Below are 9,064 nucleotides of genomic sequence, written 5' to 3'. Positions count from 1 at the left end.
CTACCAAGCTCTTGTCTCCGATTTGTTCATGGATACAGTATCAAACACCTCCTCTGTGCCTCTGATGTGCACTCCAGGCCGTGTGCCACTGTGTTGGTTCATCTGGAGGATGCCCAGCGTGTGAGTGCCTTGGCACAGTGTGCTACAGGGAGGAACCTGATAGTGAGAAAGGCAGAGGCAGTGGCATAATTATGAAGGATTTCTTCCCCTCATACTGCTTCTTGTTATTTATTCTTCTCTCCATGTTTCCCCTGGTTATTTCTCTTCCTGAAATGAAAATAACCTGGCAAGAAAACAATGTTTCCACTCCCATCATTTTTAGGCAAGGAACACCAGGCATGTTTTTTTTTAGCGTTGCTAACTGACGGATGATTATTCACCAATATTTTTTGTTGAAGCAAGCAGGCTTGTTAACTGTGGTGACATTTTTAGTGATGCTATGATATCCCAGTGTCATTGTTGCTTGATTTATCAGTGTCTAAAGGATTATTTTGTTGAAAAACCTACCATGGATCTTGTGTTTAAGGCTGACTTTATATGCGTATGACTACAAGTGTGTGAATTTGTATGAAAATAAGGAACAGAACTGTTAAGATGCTTCTTCTGTTTTGGGCTTTTGGCTCTGTGTCATAAAATACAAACTGGAGCCTTGAATTTCCATGCTTTAAAATGGCATACTTAAACTGAGAAATACTGTAATTGAGATCAGCTCAGCCACAGCCATCCTTCAGTTTGCATCTATGTACTCCCCATCTTCTCCCAATTCCTGACTCACCTTCTTTTATTCCTATACTTCTACAGGACTATCACTTGCAATCTCTGCTCCCTCTAGCTATGGACAAAGGCTATCCTTGACTTCCACAGCTAGTTCAGCACCACCTGCTAACCAGGCACACCTGGATCCACTGCTGTGGTTTGGCACATGGCTTGCAGGGGTCTTTGAAGGGTTATAGCCAGTGTGGCTGGAGGAGTGAGATGGCAGGAGTCTGTGGGGTCATCCTTCCTCGGAAGGGGTGAGGACGAGTAGGGATCCGTTCCCTTGAAGAAAGAACACTTGGTGAGAAATCCCCTGGAGCAAAGCATTGCTGAAGGGTTGGGAATGAGAAGCCCAGGAGCATTTCCCTGCTCCAAGCATTTCTTGCACAGGAATGCAAGGGTGCAAGTCTGTGGGCACAGCTTGGTGCAGCCTAGCAGCTGGAGTCTGAAGCAGTGGCTAGGATAATGTGAATGCTGGGTATCTGCTTGGAGATGCAGCAGCCACAGACAGTTTGAAGGAACAAAAATTCAAAATGGAAAAGATGTGACCTTGATGCATTTTAAACTCAGTGAAAGCAAATGTGCTTAGATTTCCTGGGAAAAAGATGCTATTGGAAATTCTGTGTAAGTGTAAATATATGAAAACCAAAGGAGGTAAAGTTTTTCCTAATTAGGATAATTAAAAAGAAAAGCAGTCAGCAAGCTGAATGCCAGACACAGAGCACCACAGCTCCTTTGCTAAAGCAGGAGCAGATTTATTCATGGAGTGATGTGTCCTGCTCTTTTTCTCTCTTCTGGCACCCTGGTTGCCCTCCCTGGGCAAAACCTCTGCACTCCAGGCAGTGTAGTCCAGCTTGGGTTGTACAGCATTGCTGGTCAAGATTATGACATTTCCCCTTCTTCCTAATTTTAAAGTGACAAAAAGCATGTCAGTCTTACTGTGGCTCAGCTCACCCATCATCTCCAGTTCCCCAAAAATCTCTCTGGTAAATTTAGGTGCTTTCCAGCTCTATGAAGTAGGTCCACAGGGTTTGCAGCATTAAATCCAGATCACAATGTTAAAGTTACATAGATAGAGGGGACAAATATGCCTATTCTAGATAAGCCTGCAAAATTAGATCAACTGTCAAAAAATTGTTTTGTCCTGAAGAGAGATGGCAGAAAGGAAAGGCAGAGCACATTTTAGGACCATTTGGGAGCCCTTTATGTGGGTTCTGGTCATTTAGTCTTCAATAAAAAATGAATGCTAACCATGGCAACCACATCAGCCCCCTTTGAGAGAGCCACTGCTTGAATGAAGATGGGGGCTCACTGAAGAAAGCCTAACAAACACATGTAGACCTTTTACAGAGCTGTTCAAGAAAACAATCTCACTTGAAGAAGCAGACATAATTTCCCAGGAAGCATGTAAGAGGTAATGCAATATGCTGCTAGCTTTCCCTGCCTCTGCTGCCTGCCTGCTCCTGGGAATTGCTGTTGTTTGGGTGGTGCAGGGGGTACAGAAATGGCAAAGGCGTGGGCCTGCTACCTGCACTGCTGTGAGGGCTCGCTGCCCGGAATATTTTGGATCCTTGCCCATTAGAGCTTCCCCCAAAGTCCACACATGCCCGTTGAGTCACTGTTTTCCTGAAATCTTATGCCTGGTAAGTATTTTCCTGAAGTGCACCCTTTTGCTTTAATCCCTGCTTAATCTTACAGAAAGATGCAAGCAATTTTGTAACATCTCTGCCTTGGGAAGTCTCATGGATGTTCAACAAACTCTTCTGTGGCTCTTTATTCATGTGCCCCAAGAGCAGATTGGGGTCCCCTCCCCAGTCTGCAGGTTTGGATATAAAATACTGATAGATCAACCTTCTGGAAAGAGAATGCTTTGATTTGTAAAACTGGAGAGAAAATGTTTATCTGAGCAGTATTAGATTAGTCACAGATTAATTACAATTGAAAAGTATTATTTATCTGTAATAAGAGTGAATTCTTCACTCAAGATTCATAGCAAAATAACATTATTTTTCAAATAGAAGTAATTTAAATGGAAGTAAGACCTTCTAATGCCACCATCTGTACAAGTAAATTACTTTCAAAGTAATTAAATATGCATATCTGGGCTGTGTACTGTACTGATGAACCAAGTTTTATGGAAGCAATATGCTTAAAAATCCCTTAGGTATTAAAGATGAAGAACCCATGGCATTTTGCATTCATATAACCATGAATAAGAAAAAATATTTTCTCTGCTGCATAATTTTGGGGAATATATTTTTATTAACTTTTCCAGGTTAATTAATACTTTTTCCAAATAGCAAATACGATCATCATATTTATTAGTCTGACATTTCACAGGGACTTAGAGCTCTATAAGAAGTTTCAGCATTGTGTGTGCCTGAATTTATGATTGTGACACAGTCACTCATCTTCTGCAGATTCCCAGGAAGCAGAGCAGTGCAGTGAAACCGAAATCATTATGTTGACTGAATTCATTACTGCCGGACTTGTCCCTCCATGAAATAGCACTGCTCAGCCAATTGGGATTCATGGTCACAGCCCTTCATGGGATCATCAGGGTTTATAGTCCATAACAAATACAAATACAGCCAGGAACAATAACAGTCTGATACACCTGATCTATTACCCCACCTTGTGAGACTGTCGCGGGCGCCAGAGGCAGCAACTGGCCGCGTGTTTTCCCTTGTGCGGATGGATGGCACAGTCCTGTGGAAGCAGAGGCTGGGCCTCAGAACACAGCACTGGCAGCATGCTCTTCAGGGACTAAACCCCATCTTTGTGCTGGCAACACAATGTTCATGACTGGTGTGTGGGGGAGCTTTGAACATTTGCTGGAAGCATGTGAACACTGCAGAAATTCTTGGTTAAAGAAATACCTGAAGTCAGTTGTGTGGAGTGCTTCAGAAGAAGTCTGAAATCCCAGCTCAACCCTTTCAAAGCAGCGAATAGAGCTGTCTACATGCTACCAAAATGCAAGAGCAAATTCAAGCATAAAGACACACAGTCGGCACAATCTCTCTTTGCAAGTCAGCCACTGCATGCTGCATGTGATGTGTATTTTACGTCAATGTAACATTGCTTATAAAATGTGCAGAGGTTCCCTGACATCAAGTGATTTAGTCTACCTGCAGCACTTTCACAATTATCTCCTCAGATTAATTGCAGGAGTTTGACAACAGAGGACAACAATAGATTAATTCTTCCTGCACCCCAAATGTGAAATAAGAAATGGTGGTCTGAAAGGCAGAAAAGAAATGATGAAAGCTTCATTTCTCTACTCTACCTGTGCTAACACGTGTGAACTAATATATTGTTTCCACCCTTTGGGACCTGCTTATCTGTGTTTTAGATCATTCTTTGTGATTGATGGTGGTGGAGTTTATGTAGCCAAGAGGACAACCATTAGAAATGGCTCTCTAATTAGAACGTTTCTAATCTGGGAGGTTTTGAAGCTTGATGCTGTAAATTCTCACCTAGTATAAGGCAGTAGTTTGGTGTCAGGTTCAGCTGCATCCACTCTAATTGTGCACAAATATGATGCTGGAGGTAGCCTGCATGATTTTTCTTAAATTTGCTTAGTGTGTCTGGTCACCTTTGTCTCTTCTGTCCCTGAACCTCAGTTCATGCCCAGTCTGCACACCCCAGCCTCTGCAACATGCTCTGCTTTCAGCAGTTCATTTTCTGTCCCTACCTCTGGAAGACAAGACTTCTAGAAGATTTTCTAAGAGGGTTGATGTTGAAAGAGAACAAAAGCAGGAATTTAGGTGTGATTTTGCTGAGTGAATCCTTGACAAGGGGGCTTTTGGCTCTGTGGGTCAGCTCCTATCAGGGCTGCATATGAAAGACTTTTATAGTACTCCTGAGAAGGCCTGATTTTCAGGTCAGGGTCTGACCTGTAACAGACAATATTTACATAATGCTTATTGCTTTTGGGCAGCAAATTGCTTTTGGGAATTTAGGAATTATAGCAAAAAGCAAAAGAAACTCTGCATAGCCAAAAAGAAACAATTTAAATGTGACTCACTTCAGCTTCTGAATGTGGCCACTTTGCCATGGCAAAGTCCATGTTTATGCTAAAAACATTCTTAGACTAGCATTATTAGCATAATGTGACACATTTCCCAATAATTTGAAAGTGAATCTTCCATGTGTTTGAAAATGACAAGGTAGGACAAGGACATTAAAATCATCTTTTCCTCCTGTGTAACAGTGACTTGTGTTCAGTATGTCTCCAATTCTCACAGAGGCTGGAGCATTATTTTTCACACTCTTTTCCCCCCATTTAGCTTCTAGTTACTTAGACAAAATTGAGAGAACTTTTTTACTTGCCATGCTTTTAAAGCTTTAAAAGCTTTTGCTGAAAAGGTACCTATTTTCTTATCACTTTTTTTTCTTTCTCTAGAAAAGGGCTTAATTTGAAGTTCTTTTTTGGCAGCTGTATTTCATTGTGATGCATTATGTCAGGGCACATCAGTCACATGAAGATTTATGGAAAAAAACATACCCTTTTTAGATGTCCCTCTCTGCAGCCCTCTTCAAAACACAGTGTTTTTTTCAAGAAACTCAACAGAAACTATCAACAGTGGTATGATTCTTGAAACATTTTGAGTGTAATGGCTTCATCTTACTCAATTATATAAATGTCGCTTAAAGAACGAATACAGAAATTAATGTGGTGAACTTAGTAATTCTAAAAAAACTTGACCATTTTCACCTATTTGTGATGTTTACTTTTTAGTGTTGAGCAAGGACTTCTCTTCTTTGTAACCAAGATAATTCTATGCTGTTCCTTATTTTACCATTAAATGAAATACATTCTGAATTCAGATGAAAATGAGGTACCTTAATGAAAGTGGGCTTCAGGTGTCGCACACTAAGCATTGTACATTTTTCTTTGCTCTGATCCTCCAGCACACATAAGATTTCACCTCTTCACCTTTGAACAAGATTGCACTAACTTTGATCTTTTCAATTTTGTTCAACTCCAGGAAAGGAACAGCTACTTGAAACATGTTATCATTTAGAGTTTCAGAGGTTCTTTAAAAAAAAAGGGAAAAAAAAGGAAAAAAAAAAAAGGAGGGGAAAGGAAAAAAAAACCTTGAAAGCATGAACTAAAAGCTGTAGATTTTTATCTTGAGCATCAGCTTTTGTAGCTAGTGTGTAATGGTTTAATGTCAAAAACTGGCTCCATGTAGAACAAAACAAAATACAAATTTTAAAAGCATACAGAATTATTAAATACAAATCTCATTTTTGGCACGCATTTTTCTGCAGTAGTGATGTGGGTATCCTATCCCAGGTCAAAGCATAAGCTTTGTGTTCTTGCTCCTTTGCCTATGGCCTAAACATATTATTTGAGCCTCTGTACTTATGTGATACTAATTCATGGTACTGACAGTTAATCTATTTTTATAACTGTTATTATCTGAGCAAAATAAGGTTCTTCATTTTCTCTTCAAGTCTGAGAGCATCTAACAGTGGGGAGCAAAGTTAAAAGTATGATATTTTCAAGATCTTACATGGTTTAGCAATATTCTTAAAATGATTATCACCATATGCCAACATGGTAGTTATTTTGCTATTATTTCAGTATTATTTGGGTTTATTTAGGTTTTTTTTTTGCTATTACAAGACAGATTTTTCACCCAAATACTTAAAAATTTTAAATCACAGAGCACTAGTGTACCAGCCCCAATGAGGCTCTAAAGTCCTAGGAAGTTTAATCAAAATTCTTAATGATTACTAAAAGTTTACATTTTTTTTCCCATTGGCTCCTCTTTATTCTTGCCTAGTTTACTCAGATGTGCATTATTTCATCCCTGTCTTCTCTGCTGAGACTGCAGTTGTTTAGGGGGGCTCATGATAAGTAGCTCTTTGTGTCCATCCTCTTGCTTTATTTTGAGGTTTGCTTTGCACAACAGTACAAATGGGGGCAGTTTCTCCCTTCTTGGATGTGATGCTTATTGAATTTGTTTCCATTAACAAGCTGTTGGAAACAAGTTAATGCCACATTAATTTACTCTTACATCTGATTTGTCCTGCCTATTCTAAGGGTTGCTTAGACAACAGATCATCCCCTAAATATCTCATAAAAGGTCTGAATTCCACTCCCTGCAAAAGTGGAATTATGATTAATAATTTATACCACATTAAAACACTAACGACAAAAGACATAAAAAAGATATTGGTGTGCAGGTGAAATTATTGGCAGAACTAATCTCTGCGGAGATCCTTGACATGGTTACTCAGAGGGACTAAGTAATATATTGCTATGCATCAGCTGTTTATCCACTTTTCTTTTTCTTCACACTTTCCTAGGTGTCAGACAATGCTGGAACCAAGAACCTCGGAGCACGTTTCATCCTCTGGTTTCCCTGAAACTTTCAGTTACACCCTGAAGTTACTGGAATCCATGTTCTGTTCAAGGTATTTGCCTCCCCACTCCTCTTCAAGAGCCTTTGATCTGTTGTGAACGGAAGGTTCATTGAGATTTTCATTTGTTACTTTTCATAACTCTGATTTCTTGAGGTTAATCAGATATCTTATTTGGAGCTGTACTTGATTTTCTGGCCTCCCCATCACATGCCTTTTGCAGGTGAGCCCCATTTCCAAGCAACTTCTGTAGTAGCCAGTGCCTCATGTCTCCACTTGGCTGCCACCTACTCAGACGTCTCTGTGGGAGGTTTGTGGTGAAGCCATATGGGCTCTTGGGTCCTACAGGACGTTGGCAGGTGTAGCAGAAAACTTCAGGTTCTCTAGTGACGATGGGGTTAGCACCAGTGTAAAATCAAAGTAGAAATGTCCTAAAGCAGAAGTACTGAAAGAGAGATTAGTCACTGCCAGTTCTGGGGAGAAAATATGACAGCCTGTGAGAGCTGATCCTTTTAGTGTTGCCCAGGTGCCCAGCAGTGCAGTGTGTGGTGAGAAATTACCTGTGAGTGAGACAGGCTATTGCTTACAGCCTTCAGGGCCAAGAAAATCCGCTCATACCCCAGTGTCTGCTGGCTGTAGTTCCAGGCTCTCTCAGTGTCACAGGAGCAACCTGTCTGTAGTTTCCTTCTCCAGACAGTTTGCTTCTGCCAGGAAGCACCCCCAGGAAGCACTGACATTTCCAAAGAACTCAAGCAATAAGCATGGCTAACAAACTCATAGATTTGTGAGGGTTTGAGGTAGATGTCCCCATCCAGGTTTAGTGGCATCATTCTGCTCCACTTAAATGCTTCCATTTTCCTAATTTTTCTGGGAAAAAGTACAAACCCCGAATTTCAATCCTCAAATCAAAGATTTCTCATTGCAGAACAACACAATATTTTTAAAGCAGTACATTTTAATTTCAATTTTCTTGAGTACATGCAAAACAAAATGATTGTGGTATATAGGACAATAGCTATCTTAAACTATTGTCTAGATAGATTTTCTTTTAAGAGTAGTTGGTAGTTGAAAGCTATCCTTATTGCACTGAGGGAGTAAAATCCACACTTGTTAGGCTCTTATTTCATCCTCTTTCCTATGGTCTCACCTTTTTGGCCCTGCTAACTTTCATGTCCATAATGAACTCCATTTAGCTTCCCTGCAGCAGGACCTTGTCTTTGTTGATCACTGACCCAGCGGCATGAAGCTGCATAGGAGAGCAGGTTATTTTTTTTTTTTTCTGGATTTTCTCTACTTCCTTCAGCAGTTGTAACTTCTAAGAAACTGCAGAACAAACAAGTATAAAAGATCAGGAAGATGGCCTGAAAAAAATAATGTTTAAAAGATGTTTCATTGTACTCAGTTCTCCTGTAGCTGTCAGCTACAGACTGATGCTGAAATCTTAGAAGTTAATGAGATTAGGTCTTTGGCAACTGATTGCTTAATGCTGCCTTCTCATTGAGTGGTGTCATGTTTGTGGTTTTTTTACTTTTTTCTTTTTTTCAGTAACCACATATAAACTTATCATGGAGATCAGCTGAGACCTCATGGCAGAAATCTCGTTTGAAACAACTGGAAATTACTTCACCTTGGCTCAAGCCACAGCACAACAGATACTTTCTCCTCCTTCTCCAGCCCTGCTGTGAGTCAAAGGTGTTTTCTGGGCTGATACTTTCCTGTGCTGAATGACCTTCAGCCTCTTGCTGCTGCCCTGTCTTTGCTTGGCTCAGCATGTGCATCCCTTGCTCTTTTAAATATGCCTGCATGCTCACCTTTGCTGTCTTCCTTTTCCTCCACAGCTGAAGGTATTGGTCCTTTGTCAGGCTTTGAGACTGACACGTTTTAGTTCTTAAATACCTGGCAATTCTTCATGCTTTTGACAGCGAGGATTTTT

General features: G+C 40.4%; 1 protein-coding gene across 1 annotated transcript in view; it reads left to right on the top strand.

Moving 5' to 3' along the window:
• Positions 1 to 7,115: 7,115 nt before the first annotated feature.
• Positions 7,116 to 9,064, top strand: part of PTBP2 (polypyrimidine tract binding protein 2) — a 153,998-nt gene continuing 152,049 nt past the window's right edge. Inside the window, exons 1-2 of the mRNA XM_054285552.1 lie at positions 7,116 to 7,185; positions 8,677 to 8,812. The gene's annotated coding sequence lies outside the window, so the exon portion shown is untranslated. The remainder of the gene's footprint in view (positions 7,186 to 8,676; positions 8,813 to 9,064) is intronic.

The sequence above is a fragment of the Melozone crissalis genome, unplaced genomic scaffold, assembly GCF_028551555.1.
Source record: "Melozone crissalis strain CALT ecotype California unplaced genomic scaffold, PUWL_Pcris_2 ptg000045l_1, whole genome shotgun sequence".
Classification (NCBI taxonomy): domain Eukaryota; kingdom Metazoa; phylum Chordata; class Aves; order Passeriformes; family Passerellidae; genus Melozone; species Melozone crissalis.
This window is presented reverse-complemented; position numbering and strand designations above follow the sequence as displayed.